The 15,231-nt window shown below is 36.5% G+C and overlaps 1 non-coding gene across 1 annotated transcript; it reads left to right on the top strand.

The window, feature by feature from the left end:
* Positions 1-11,974: 11,974 nt before the first annotated feature.
* On the top strand, positions 11,975-12,047 carry TRNAK-CUU. The gene has a single exon. It is a non-coding gene; the product is annotated as a tRNA-Lys (tRNA).
* Positions 12,048-15,231: the final 3,184 nt, after the last annotated feature.

Here is a 15,231-nt window from a genome sequence, read left to right as displayed (position 1 = left end):
AGATCAAAACAACGATAACAAAATAGCAATACACTTGAACATTGTTAGTATGTAGTTTTGTTGCTAAAATGCAGTTAAAATTATAAAGTAAATTTATGGAAAGAAATTATTAGATTTTTTATTATATAAATTTGCCTAATTTTACTAATGAGACCAAGAAAGACTAAAGTAAAGCATTACTATAGCAACTCAAAATAAATAGAGATAATACATTTAAAAAGAAGAATAAGTGCAGATCACTTAGTCTCCAACAACACCAGGTCTTCCTGGTGTTGAAAGAACATAATAACACTACCTCATATTATTAAAAAGCATATATACAGTTTTCATTAAATGTCACATAATTTTTGCCTACCTATTAGTAGAGTTCTTGGTGCTTTCAAATAGATTATTTTATAAACTTCTCACAACCTATAATTATATATTAATTATATAAACTATAGTTTTATGCTACAAGTTTTTCATGAGCATAAGCAAGGGGATAGTTTTGTGAACTTCAAAGCAACACGGCCACATAAGCAACTGTATTATCTTATCATTCAATTCACTACAAAATACATTTAGGAAACGTTGAGCTTATAGGAGCGCCTAGGTGGCTCAGTCGGTTAATCGTCCAACTCTTTGTTTTGGCACACTCCTTTAGCACAGGTTTTCACTGGTAGGACGGTACTGTTGGACATGCTTTTGTCTTCCACTTGTTAAGCTAAGAAACCCAAGGATGTTACTAGGGTGGCTGAAGCTGCAGTCAGAGCCCGCAAGGGTCTGTGATAGGACCTCATAGATCTCCCAGGATCATGAGACTGAGTCCAGGTCATCGGGGCTGTCCTAGCCAAACTCCTTCTGCACATCCAAAGGGTATTTGCTCCACATCTGTGGTCTGCTGTTGCCTCTTTCCTCTTCACTGAAGCTGTGTATTCATCAGAGCCTCTGGAATCTTCATCTCCATCATTGTTCTCCTTCTCTGGGTACTCACTGCGCCAGTTACTCTCACTGTTATCATCATCATCTTCATAAATGTCTCCTGGTTGCTGGTGATCGCTCACCAGTTCCCACTCCTGGCTATAGGGCTGCATGGAGAGGATGTTCTCAATCCATCCTAGAGTGGCCATCTCCAAGTAGTAAATGTCATATACATAGTCATCCTTCTGTTCCTCCTGGTGCCCAATTCTTGGTCCATCCTTAGATACAGCCAACCGCTCATGGATCAACTCTATGGAATTGCAGAGGATCGCACCTGGGTCAGAGGTTTTGGAGGAGACCGAGATGGTGGTCATGATTTCACAGTCTGTGGGTCCGAGCCCCACGTGGGGCTCTGTGCTGACTGCTCAGAACCTGGAGCCTGTCTTCACATTCTGTGTCTCCCTCTCTGTCTTCCCCTCCCCCCCCAAAGATAAACATTAAAAAAAAGAAATGTTGAGTTTGTACTTAAAACTTAGTAGCATGAATGTAACTTGAATAAATCTACTCACTAGCTAATACAAAATACTGAAAAGTATCAGTGGTCTGAGAGACACATATGAAGCACGATCCCAAAACAAGTACCATCGGAACTGGTTGGGAGAAGAACATAAGGCACATATTTTTTGTGATGATGTGTATGAAGCATTTTTAAAAATTGTGATCCATGGAAGAGAGCTATTATTATTCACCAACGGAAACCTAGCAATTCATGATGAAAACTTGAGAACTTATAGCTTGTTCAGGAAGGAAACAGGCAGACAGAAATTATACAATAGCCAACAGCTTTTCCAATTACCAAAATTAATCTGTCAGTAATGAAAATGGAAAAATCAAAGAAAGCCACAAAAAACAAAATGGAGAAATATCATCTAACATTGTAAGAGACAAACTTACCAGGTATTTTTAAGGATGTTTATGATGAAACCAAAAAAACTTCCACAGAAAGATTAAAAAAAAAGAAGTTTGGAAAATAGCAATAAACATATATGGAAGGAAGAGACTTACTATTATAAAGTTGTTAATATTTCATTAATTAACTTATAGTCCTTTTAGAAAGTTCTTATATAAGCTAATGTAATTTTGGTGAATTTAATAACATAATGGTCATGTCTAAAAATCAATTGGTATATGACATAAACACAATGGAGAAGTAGAATAGGAAATACAATTGAATAACAGGACTCTCATTACTATAATGTTATAATAATTTAGTCAAATTGCTGCTGGCTCAATAATTGGTAATCGCAGCTTATTTGAGAGGTAGCTGTGACACAAAGTTGATCTTTGGCAGAAAACATACATAAATAATTCAATCAAATACCTCAATTAAGCCCACATGGGTTAAAATTTAAATTTTGTAAAATTCAAAGAGTTCAAACATTACTTCATAAAGCAATCTGACTTAGACATCTGTGATGTACTTAGTTTTTGTAGTGTGATGAAAAATTAAAAAATATATTTATACAATAATCCCCACTACAAAAAAAGATTCCCTACTACAGTATTTTAGAGTTTGCATGTGTGTCCCGCCCAGCTCGCTCGCTCGCTGGTTGGTGGATCGTCGACGGTTCCTGAGAGAGGGAGAGAGAATAGGGCAGGGAGCACAGAGAATGAGAGGTAAGACAAGCCTTTCCGATCAAGCCTCTGTTTATTGAGGAAATACCCACACCTTAAATAAGGTTCAGGGCGGGAAACAAGGCAGCTGACCTTGGTTGGTTGCTAGGAAACAGGGTCAAGAGATTAAGGCTAGGATAACGGAGGAACCAAACTAAAGTTTTTAGCACAGCGCCTGAGGGGCCGACACTGCCCTGCCTGCAGGCGGTTGATCTTTGTACGTCGGGCAGCTCCCAACACATATGTTTGTATATATGCATATATTGAGATTCTTTTGAGCATACAGAGAAGTATGGAGGAGATACACTAAACAATTTACATTGTTTATAAAAGGGTTGGAGAAATATTTAATTTATAATAGAACTGATGAGAGATTATCTTATTTTCATTTATATATTTACATTATTTACTATTTAAAATCAGCAAACATTTCTCTTCCAATAAGACACAGTTTAAAGAGAAAATACAATGCTGTTAAACATGAAACTTTGCTTAATTGTTCTGTAACTGACAAGCGATATACTTAATGCTTTTATGTGGATTACTTTGCTTAATCTTCCCACACAAAAACCATATAGTGTAGTTGTTAATTCTATATCACAAATTTGTCAGGGGGCTTAAGAAATTAATATATGACAAAATTGTCACTGAAGGACTTTACAAAGCTCAGGTCCATCCTTAAAACAATATTTATATAAAATAAATAAAAATAAAACCATTTTCACTGCTGACTTTTGATTTATGAATTGTTTCTATTAATCAAATTATGTACCTCTAATTATGCAAAGTAACATATCATCCTCAGTTTACAGAAAAAAGGCAACAAAAATCTTGTTTATCTGTGGACTATTTGAATACGTATATACAGGTATATGTATTTTTAAGTTTCTTTGAACAAAAGAATTAGGAAATACATCACAATTATGAATACTTCTTACTAAGAAAGGTGTGCTGCACCAAATGTCAGTGGAGGCAGGAGAGGAATTGCTAATTTTTATTACATATCCTTAGCTAGTTCCATTTGAGATGGTGAAAAGAAACTCTTGCTATTTAAAATAACCAATATAGATATAAAGAGATAAAAAGGCAAAATTCAATAGGCAAATCACTTAATGTGAGAAATTGAAAAGTCACGTCATTTTTGGAAGCCGTAAGTTTTCTGTAAACCAAAGATATTAACTACACATAATATTAAAATTAGACAAAACTAACAGCAATCATTACAATTATGAAGACTGAAAGACTACTTACACGGCTGGCTGACTGCTTGGTGTGTATTTGCAAATAAACTCACTTGAACCTTGTAAAAGTACCATGACGCAGAGTGTCTTAATTTTGAGGATTCAGTTTCTTCTGGAAATTGAGAAGAGAGAAAAACAAGTTATTAAATCATCACGTTTGCTTCAAAGCCAAAATACACATTTAATTATGCTTTCTTAATATTCTCTTTAGATGCCAATTATCTACATACCAGGATGTGATTATCTGAAATAATCCTTCATATTAGCTATGATTAACCACTACTTTCAATTAATTGGCATGGTTGCCTCTAGGTCTCAGATAAACTGAAGTTCAAGAGATGGTCACAGGCAAACTCTATGAATTGCCTGCCACGTGACTGTGAAATGCCCACGTGAATACCAGAATTTCAGCATAGAGGTGAGGACCCCAAGTCTACACAACATAGAGTTTTGAAAGCTGAACACTGTCTGAAGTTGATCGGTTCTATTGTACATGTAATTTGCTGATTATGGTACTGCAATATATAGTTTGGGCAGTACTAATCATCTAGTAAGTCCAAGAAAATACAGTCCAGGATGATGGTCTTTGATAACATAATTTGGTGGAAAAAGCAGTTTTATTTATTTACTAAAGTTTATTTATTTTGAGAGAGACAGAGAGGGAGCATAAGCAGGGGAGGGGGAAAGAGAGAGGGGGACAGAGGATTCTAAGTGGGCTCTGTGCTGACAGCAGAGAGCCCAGCATGGGACTCGAACCCATGAACCGTGAGATCATGACCTGAGCCAAACTCAAATGCTTAACCGACTGAGCCACCCAGGTGCCCTGTATTTACTTATTTATTCTTAACTTTTGGTTTTTAACTAAACTCTGTGACCAAGGTGGGGCTCGAACTCATAACCCTGAGATCAAGAGTCACATGTTCTACTGACTCAGACAGCCAGGTGGCCCAGAGCCAGTTGTATTCAGATATAATTTTCATATCATAAAATCCCGCCATTTTAATACTGTGTAATTTAAACATTTTTAGGAAATTTACAAAGTTTGAGAAATATCAGCACCATCTAATTTTAGAACATTTCCACCACCCCACAAAGATGCCTCATGCCTGCTTGCAGTCAACTTCTGTACCTACTTCCAGCCCAAGGCAACTAGTACTTTGATTTTTTTTCTTCATAGAGTCATCATTTCTGGACATTTTATATGAATGTAATCAAATGTATCAATCCTATTTCACTGATTTATATATGTGTATCCTTCCACCAGTCTTGTTTACTGTAGCTTTGCAGTAAGTTTAAAAATTGGCCAGTATAAGTCTTCAGATGTTCTTTTTCAACATTGTTTAGTCTCTTAGAGGTCTTTTACTTTGCCATGAGTTTTATTTTTTTATTTAAAAAATTTTATTAAGGTTTTTAATTTATTTTTGAGAGATACACACATAGCATAAGTGGGGGAGGGTCAGAGAGAGGGAGACACAGAATCAGAAGCAGGCTCCAGGCTTTGAGCTGTCAGAGCCTGACTCGGGGCTCGAACCCACGAACTGGGATGTCATGACCTGAGCTGAAGTCAGCCGCTTAACCGACTGAGCCGCCCAGGCGCCCCCATATGAATTTATTTTATTTTCAAAGTTTATTTATTTTTTAAAATAATCTCTATACCTAACGTGGGGGCTCAAACTCACAAACTTGAGATCAAGACTCCCATGCTTTTCTGACTGAGCCAGCCCGTGCCCCAATGCCATATGAATTTTAGAATGAGCTGTTTTTATGGAAAAAAAAAAGACAGCTGGGATTTTGATAGGGATGGTGTTGAAGCCACAAATCTATTAAAGAGTATCGCCATCTTCACATTGTTGATTCTTTTGATTAATGAGATGTTCTTCCTCTTATTTAGAACACTGTCAATTTCAGCAGTTTCAATTTTCAGTACATAAGACATGGAATTTTTTGTTAAACATATTTCTCAGTATTCTTTTTGATGACACTGTGAGTGGAGTTGATTTCTCCATTTCCTTTTTGAATTGTTAATTTCTAGTATTTATACATACTCTTAATGTTTGCATGTTGGCCTTGGCACTGACACCTTGCTGAGCTTGCTTATTAGTTGTGTGTGTGTGTGTGTGTGTGTGTGTGTGTGTGTGTGTGTATTCTTTAGGATCTTCTATGACGAGGTCATGTTTTCCGCAAATAAAGACAGTTCTTACTGTTTCTTTCCAATGTGGCCATTTTTAATGTTTTAACTACCGAACCACACTGGTTGGAGTCACTAATACAATGTTAAATAAAAGTGGTAAGAGTAAGTGGTCTTGGTTCGTTCCCAACCTTAGGTGGAAAGTATTGTCTTTCACCATTGTCTATACAACATTGTTGCTGTGTTTTTTGTGTGAATGGCAATCCTTGCTATACAAGATCCTGCCCATCCTCTGTCAGTAGATTCCTGTAGCTTGTTACTCTGCATTCTAGCCTGATATTGGGGGGTATTACCCATTTTCCTGGTACAACCTGTCTTACGTAAGCTCATTTCTCAACAATAGTGCCCCTCTCCCAGCCATAGGAAACCTCTCATGATTTGAGCCCAGATCATTGTCCTGGGTCTCACTCAGAGACAGAGAATATTTTACTTTTTCTTTTACCTAGCTTTGATGAGTCTTATTCTGTGTCCTAAATAGTACAGATTTCCTGCCCTCCCCTCAAAGAGCTTAAGACATTTTTTCCTATAGCAGAGAAGATTTGGGGCAAAGCTTCCTGACTTTTTGTTAGCAATGACGGCTCACCTCCTCCAACTCTCACCCCAGCCTTTTTTATGCCTTTCATGAAGACTACCTTTCACATGTTCAAGAACTGTCTCCCAGGGTTTCTATATCCTCAAGTCATTTATACTCATTCTTGGCATTTCAAAAAAAAAAGCTCACTAAATCGATCTACCTGAATATTTCTCACTTCATCTGCTTTCCGACATGGTACAGGAAATTCTATCCAGCACAATAAAAGAAGAAAAGATAAATGTCATATACATCAGAAAGGAAGCAAAAAATTGCTTCTATTTGTAGAAAGCATGGTTTTCTACATAGAATATCCAATATCCAAAGAGAATATCTCAAAATGATCTTCTGAAAGTGGTAAATGAATATAATTAGGTCACAGGACACAAGATTAGCATATAAAAATCAATTTTATTTTGATATCCTAGCAGTTAACATGTAGAAATCAGCATTTGAAATACAATATTGTTAAAATCACTTAATATGAAATATTTAGGTGTAAATCTAAAATATGTAGGCACTTGTATGCAGAGAACTACAAAATATTTTTATTAACATTACAAAAATCTGAATAAAAGGAAAGACATGTTATCTCCATGAATTGGAAATCACCATGACAAAATTGTTAATTTGCCTGAACTTGCTATACAGGTTTTGGGTAATTCTTATTAAAATGCCAGCAAGATTTTTTTGTAGATACAGGAAAGATTATTCTAAAATCTACATGAAAAGACAAAGAAACTAGAATAGCCAAGAAAAAAAAAACCATTCTGGAAAAGAATAAAATGGGAGGAAACACTGCCCTAATTCAAGGCATATTATATACGTATACTAACCAAAAGTATGTGGTATTGCGGCATCTGGGCTCAGTGGGTTGAGCGTCTAACTCTTGATTTTAAGCTCAGGTCATGAACTCATGGTTTCATGAGTTCAAGCCCTGTATTGTGCTTGGGATTCTCCCTCTCTCTCTGCCCCTCCCCATTTGCACACTCTTTATCTCTTTCAAAATAAATGAAATAATTTTAAAAAAGAATGTTTGGTATTGATGGAGGGGCAGACATCATGATAAATAGAACACAAAAGAGAACCTAGAAATGACCCCACATGAGTATGAAAAACTGACTTTTGACATTGGTGAAAAAGTAATTCAATGGAGGAAGGATAGTCTTTTCAAAAAATGGTGCCAAATTGGATAACCATAGGCAGAAAAAAAAGGGCCTGGACCTAAACTTCACAATTTATACAAAAATTAACTCATTCTAACCAAAATAACATAATTCATAACTCATGTAAATTTTAACTAGCTTACTTAATTGTTTGTGGTCATTAAGTTGTACAAAGTAAATAAAAGAGATACAATTTTATTAAATTAACCTGTTAAGAAGGAAATTCTTCATAAGACTTTTTAGGAGTTTCAGGTAGAATTATAGTCACAATAATTTGAAGTGATTCATGTGAATAATGAGTTTATAGAAATATATAAACCAAAAATTACTAAAGTCAATTTTTAATTAATTTATTTTTTAAGTTTTTAAAAAAAATGTTTTAATGTTTATTTTTAAAAAATTTAAATGTTTTATTTATTTTTGAAACACAGAGAGACAGAGCATGAGAGGGGGAGGGACAGAGAGAGAAGGAGACACAGAACCGGAAGCAGGGTCCAGACTCTGGGCTAGCTGTCAGCACAGAGCCTGATGTGGGGCTCGAACCCACAAACGTGAGATCTGACCTGAGCCAAAGTCGGAGGCTTAACCGACTGAGCCACCCAGGTGCCCCGAGTCAGTTTTTTTAGTAAAGGAAATTATAAATAATATTCTCCAAGAAAATTTATATACTTATGAAGTACTTCATGGAAACAAATAATCTCCAATGTTTTTGAGTTTATAGATAATCATTCATTGACATAGGAGTAGTGAATAGGAAACCAATTGTTAACAGGATTTCTCTAATATTCTTATAGATCTCCCCATGTTATCAAAAAGAATATATTATATCTATTCATTGGCTTATTGGGAAAGATCCCCACGTACACCTAATCATGTAACATTGGGCTCAGTGCTCTTGAACTCTTGAAGCATCTGGTTTCACTGGTATGAAATTAGGAGAAAAATAAATAAATATAAAATAATAAAAATAAAAAAGTTTAGATAAGTTGTTTAAGGCAGGTATTGGTGTTTAAAATTATATGTGCTTATAAATATGTTTAATTACTTAATTTGAAGTCATTTTAAATCTGTAAAATATAACAGAACAATGATTTGGCTACTACATAGGTTATTCATTTTAACCACAACGCAGGCTTCAGTTGGATTAGTCCAGTTGTGATGCAGGTCCACATTCCTAATGTTTCACTTAAATTAAAAGCCTTCACTGAATTGGTAAAGATATGGCGCTACTTAATTAAGCAAAGCATGCCTGCTTTTGAAAAATGTATCTGGAAATGGTGAGGAAAAACTACCATTAAAGGGCACAGTCACTTACTTCATAGACTATAGTTATACCAAAATAGTATCTGTAGTTTATCTAAAGTTCAAATGTAACTGGATATCCATTGAATAATACAGATTTAGGAAAACATACATTTGTTGTGAGCCATCAGCTATACAAATATTTTTTCTCATACAGATTTAAAATGTAACTTAGTTATTTTTTTAATTTTAGTTTTTTAAATATAATTTATTGTCAAATTAGCTAACATACAGTGTGTACAGTGTGCTCTGGTGTCAGGGGTAAATTCTTGTGATTCATCGCTTTCATACAACACGCAGTGCTCATCCCAACAAGTGCCCTCCTCCATGCCCATCATCCACTTTCCCCTCTCCCCTTCAGCTCTACAAATATCACAATGAACCTGATATCCCCAAATCTCCCTTGCAGTTATATAAGAAAAACTACTTCCCACTTGTGTCTCTTTGCTCACAAGAGCATTTATGCTAAATGTCTAGTTAACATTTAGAACTACTAATTCTGTCTTATGAACAGGGAAAATAGAAACTTCTGGGGCGCCTGGGTGGCTCAGTAGGTTAAGTGTCCGACCTCGGCTCAGGCCATGATCTCGCAGTTTGTGAGTTCAAGTTCTGCATCAGGCTGTGTACTGACAGCTCGGAGCCTGGCGCCTGCTTCGGATTCTGTGTCTCCCTCTGTCTCTGCCACCCCCCTCACACACACACTCTCCCTCTCTAAAATAAATAAACGTTAAAAAAAAAAAGAAAATAGAAACATCATAAATACCTAGTCAACTTAGGTAGAAGATCGAAGAGCACAAGTTTTGGGGGGGATTGTATGAAGCAGAAAAAATACAATCTGATTCCTCAGGAAAGAATATTTTAAAATTAGTTAAATGTTTAAGAACTACACTGAGATGAAAGAACAAATAAAAGACCATAACTAGCGCAAACGGAAAGAGTCATTTCTCATAGGGACCTATGTGCAGAAAAACAATTTGTCTTAGGGAATTAGAGAAGAAGTAGGCAATCCGTACTTTCCCCTTGTGTCTTGCTCAGAGTTAAGAGGATTATAAATTTGCTTTCATCATTTTGGGACTTGAAATGAAATACTGTAATAAAGGATTTCTCGTGTGAACACGTTTGTTTAAAGTCATTTATCTTCCTTCTCCTCTTAGAATTCACAAGGAGAATAAGGCAAAGGAAATGCACACCTCTTATATGAAACCAGGAGCAGCTGAAACCCCAAATAATGAAAGCTGTTAGGGCTGCCAAACGCAGTGGAGAGAGGCTGGTACTGTGACCTGCAGGAAACAGAGAAGATACGCCACACACGCGGACCTCAGAGGTACCTGACAGTGAGCAATTCGTGAATTTGAAGACAGGAGCCTGAGTTGAAGTGAGTACATCTCGGTGTGCAATAATGCAAATTGTGGGCAAATGTGGGAAATACAGTTTTGTTCTGAGAAGCCTAAAGCGATCACTTAGATAAGAAATTTTAGTTTGACGAAATATTTTAGAAGAATGCAGAAGAAATGGAAAAAGATAAAAGAAGCTAAGATATATGCGTTCATTGATATGTTACTATCTGGACAATAGGAGCCCCAGAAAGATAGAGAAATGAAAATACAGAGAAGGAAGTATTTGTAAAGCCAATGAAGATAAATTTCTCAGACTTAAGGAAATATATGTATAAACAAAATAGAGGTTCAGTATACTAAAAAAAAATAAATAAATTCACACACACACACACACACACACACACACACACGAGTTAATTTTTAAATGTCAAAGATGGGATGCCTGGGTGGCTCAGTAGGTTGGGCATCCAACTTCAGCTTAGGTCTTGATCTCCTGGTTCGTGAGTCTGAGCCCCACATTGGGTTCAGTGCTGTCAGTGTGGAGCCCACTTAGATCTTCTGCCCCCCCCACCCGCCCTTCCCTCACTCACACCCTCGTACTCTCAAAAATGACAACAACAACAAAGAGAAGACTAAATACTAGAAGCTTATAGAGAGGCATAAAGCAAAACCAAGTCGTACTAATATATTTTTGAATAGCAGCACATGATGCAAGAAACTGAAGAAAAAGAATATGAAATTAAGCATATATTTATCCAAACTGTCATTGAAATGTAAGTGCGAAATGAAATTATTCAAAGGCATATAAGCCATAGAAGTTTGGTTACAAGATATTTACAGCCAAAACAGTTATAGATCAAGTACTTAAATAAGAGAAGAAAAAATTCCAGCAGCTGCTTAAGAACATATAGAAGACAAGTGATACATTGTCAGGGTAAAGTCTGTTGTGGCAAAATGGATGAGAGTGAGCAAGCAACAGAGAGAATGAGACAGAAGGAGAGTAAGGATAGCCATAATTACTCTAAAATAAAAGTCTACTAAGCATCAATATAAGGGAGGTGGGAAAAGGGGGCAATATGAATATGTTTACGTGAAAGTTTGAAATACAGTCAATCCCAGAATGGAGATATGTGTAGTTTACAAGAAACGTACCTGGAAAACAAGAGCACATGATAGTTGAAAGCAAAAGCATGGAAAAAGACATTAGGCAAAAGTCAGCCAAAAGAAAGCTGGTGTAGCTATATTAACAACAGAAAGAAAAATAGTTAATTCAAACAGAGGACAGGGATGGATTGAGTATTGGAAAATAGAAAGGACTAGTGGAAGAAGTGCTGATATTCAAATTAAACTGGACTTTTATTAATAGTAATAGATTCATGTTAATTTCTTGGTTTTGAAATATGTACCATGGCAATATAAGATGTTCCCATTGGTAGAAACTGGGTGAAAATCTACTATATTTGCAACTTTTCTGTAAATCTAAAATCATTCCTAAATAAAAACTGTGTCAAAATACGAAAAATATTCGAAATCATAGATTAAGATCCTAGATTCATAAAACAAAATGTAGAGATATAAAATAACGTAGGAGGGATGCCTGGCTGGCTCAGTTGGTAGAGCTTGAGACTCTTGATCTCAGGGTCATGAGTTCAAGCCCCATGTTGGGCATGGAGCCTACTTAAACAAAACAAAGCAAAACAAAATATAGGAGAAAAACTTCAGGACCTAGGGCTTGGTAAATAGTTCCTCAACATGACACCAAAAGCACAATCTGTAATAGAAAAAACATGACAACCTGGACTTTGTCAAAATTAAAAATTTTGTTGTATGTACAGCCTTTTTAAGAGGATAAAACATCAAGCTACAGACTTAGAGAGACCATGTATGTTACAAAGGACTCTTGTCCAGGGCACCTGGGTGGCTCATTCCATTAAGTGTCCAACTTCAGCTCATGTCATGATCTCTCAGTTCGTGAGTTCAAGCCCCATATCAGGCTCTATGCTGACAGCTCAGAGCTTGGAGCCGGTTTCAGATTCTGTGTCTCTCTCTCTCTCTGCCCCTCCCCTGCTCATACTCTGTCTCTCTCTCAAAAATAAACACAAATTTAAAAAAAGGACTCGTGTCCAGAATATAAAAATAACTCTCCAAACTCAACAATAAAAAGAAAATTCATCTACAAAATGGAAAAAGACCTGAGACATATCATTGGAGAGGAGATACACGTGGCAAATGAGCTCATGAAAAGATATCCAATATCCATAGACATTAAGGAAATATACATTAAGGCCACAATTAGGTATCACTACACACCTATTAAAAGAGCTAAAATAGGGGTGCTTGGGTGGCTCAGTTGGTTAAGCATCCGACTTCGGCTCAGGTCATGATCTCACGGTTCATGGGTTCAAGCCCCGCATCAGGCTCTGTGCTGACAGCTAGCTCAGAGCCTGGAACCTGTCTTCGGATTCTGTGCCTCCCTCTCTCTCTGACCCTCCCCTGCTCACGCTGTCTCTCTTTCTCTCTCAAAAATAAATAAAACATTAAAAAAATAAAAGAGCTAAAATATAAAATAGTGACAACACCAAATGCTAACAAGGGTGCAGAGAAACAATCATTTATATATTCCTGGTGGAAATACAAAATGGAACAGGCACTCTGGACAAGCTTGGCGAGTTCTTAAAAACTAAACATACCTCGCATTGCACATGCACTTCTGGGTACTTATCCCTGAGAAATGAAAACATATATGTACACAAAATTTTGTACATGATTTCCCTTAGCAGTTCTAATTGTAATAGCCAAAACCTGGGAAATAATACATCCCCCACTTGGTAAAGTGCTAGCTAAGCTGTGTTGCATTCATACTATGGAATTATACTCCGCAATTACATACCAACCTGGTTGGCTCTCAAGAGCATCATGTGGAGTGAAACAAATCCAATGTCAAAAGGTTGCATATTGCATAATTCCGTTTATATACCATCTAAAAATTGTAGTATAATTGATATACAATAGCTTATTTGTTCCAGGTGTACATCATAGTGATTCAATATTTTTATTCATTATGGAATGTTCCCCACAGTAAGTCTACTTACCATCTGTCATCATACAAAGCTATTATAATATTGTTGGTTATGTTCCCTATGCTGCAATTATTATACACCAGTCTTGAAAAGATAAAAAACTAGAGAGATTGAAAACAGATCAGTTGTTTCCATGGGTTAGGTATGGTGAGGACTATGGGATGACTGTGACTATAAAGTAATAATCTGACAGAGATCTTTTGGGTTATGAAACAGTTCTGTACTGATTTTGGTAGCGGGTATGAAAATCAACACATGTGATAAAATGACATAAAACAATATACACACATTATGCCAATGTTGATATTTTCCCTCCTTGGGGAAGGAATGGAGGAAGAACTGGCCAATGTTGAAATCTTTTTTTTTAATGTTTATTTATTCTTGAGAGAGAGATAGAGCATGAGCAGGGGAGGGGCAGAGAGAGGGGAAGACACAGAATCTGAAGCAGGATCCAGGTTCTGATCTGTCAGCACAGAGCCCGACGTGGGGCTCGAACTCACAAACCATGAGATCATGAGCTGAGTCAAAGTCGGATGCTTAACCGAATGAGCTCCCCAAGTGCCCCAAATTTTTAATTTTAATATTATACTATAACTATGTAAGATGTAAACACTGAGGGAAACTGGGTGATGGGTACATGACACCCTTCTGTACTATACTTGCAACTTCCTATGAATCCAGAATTATTTCAAAATAAAAAGTTAAAAAATTATTAAAAAATACTTATATATAAGTTCAAAATTACTGAACGTCTTTTATTTGTCATGATATAAATTTATCTAATGAAGACTTTTTAAGTTTACTTTTATTTATTTTTGAAAGAGAGAGAATGCATGTGTGTGGGAGGGGGAGGGGCAAAGAGGGTGGGCGAGAGGGAAGCCCAAGCAGACACTGCCTGTCAGTGCAGTGCCTGATGCAGGGGTTGATGTCATGAACCATGAGATTATGACCCAAATGGAAATCAAGTGTTGGACACTCAACTGACTGAGCCACCCTGGCACCCCTAATGAAAAAAATTTTTTTAATGTTTATTTATTTTTGAGAGACAGACTGAGCATGAGTTGGGGAGGGACAGAAAGAGAGGGAGACACAGAATCCAAAGCAGGCTTCAGGCTCCAAGCTGTCAGCACACAGCCCGATGTGGGTCTTGAACTCACGAACCATGAAATCATGACCTGAGCCGAAGTCAGAGGCTTAATTGACTGAGCCACCCAGGTGGCCTGAAAAAATTTTTAAGTAGCAAGGAACCAGAAAGTTAAAAGTGATTGAGAAAGAGGTATAGAACAATTAACATTTCCATATATTTGTCTAGGCTTCCTAATTATGTTGAGATAACAGTATATTTATTGTTAAAAATAGAACTACCATATATGATCTGGAGATTCCACTTCTAGGTATATATCTGAAGAAAATAAAACACTAATTCAAAAAGATTAATGCACCTGCATGTTTGTTGTAGCATAATTTACAAGAGCTGAGATATGGAAACAACCTTAGTGCCCATCAATGAATGAATGGATAAAGAAAATGTGGTATAAATTCAATGGAATATTATTAAGCTACAAAAAGGAATATAGTCTTGTCATCTGCATCTGCGACAACATGGACCTTGAGGGCACTGTGGGAAGTGAAGTAGGTCAGGCAGAGAAGAACAAATGCTCCAAGAGCTCACTTACATATAGAATTCTGAAGAAAAAAAGATTATAGATATGGAAAACAGATTGGTGGTTGTCAGAGCCAGGGACGGGGTACGAAAATGGCTAAAGGCTATC

The sequence above is a fragment of the Suricata suricatta genome, chromosome X (assembly GCF_006229205.1).
Source record: "Suricata suricatta isolate VVHF042 chromosome X, meerkat_22Aug2017_6uvM2_HiC, whole genome shotgun sequence".
Taxonomy (NCBI): Eukaryota; Metazoa; Chordata; class Mammalia; order Carnivora; family Herpestidae; genus Suricata; species Suricata suricatta.
Note: the sequence above shows the minus strand (reverse complement) of the source record. Positions and strands in the feature narration are given on the sequence as shown.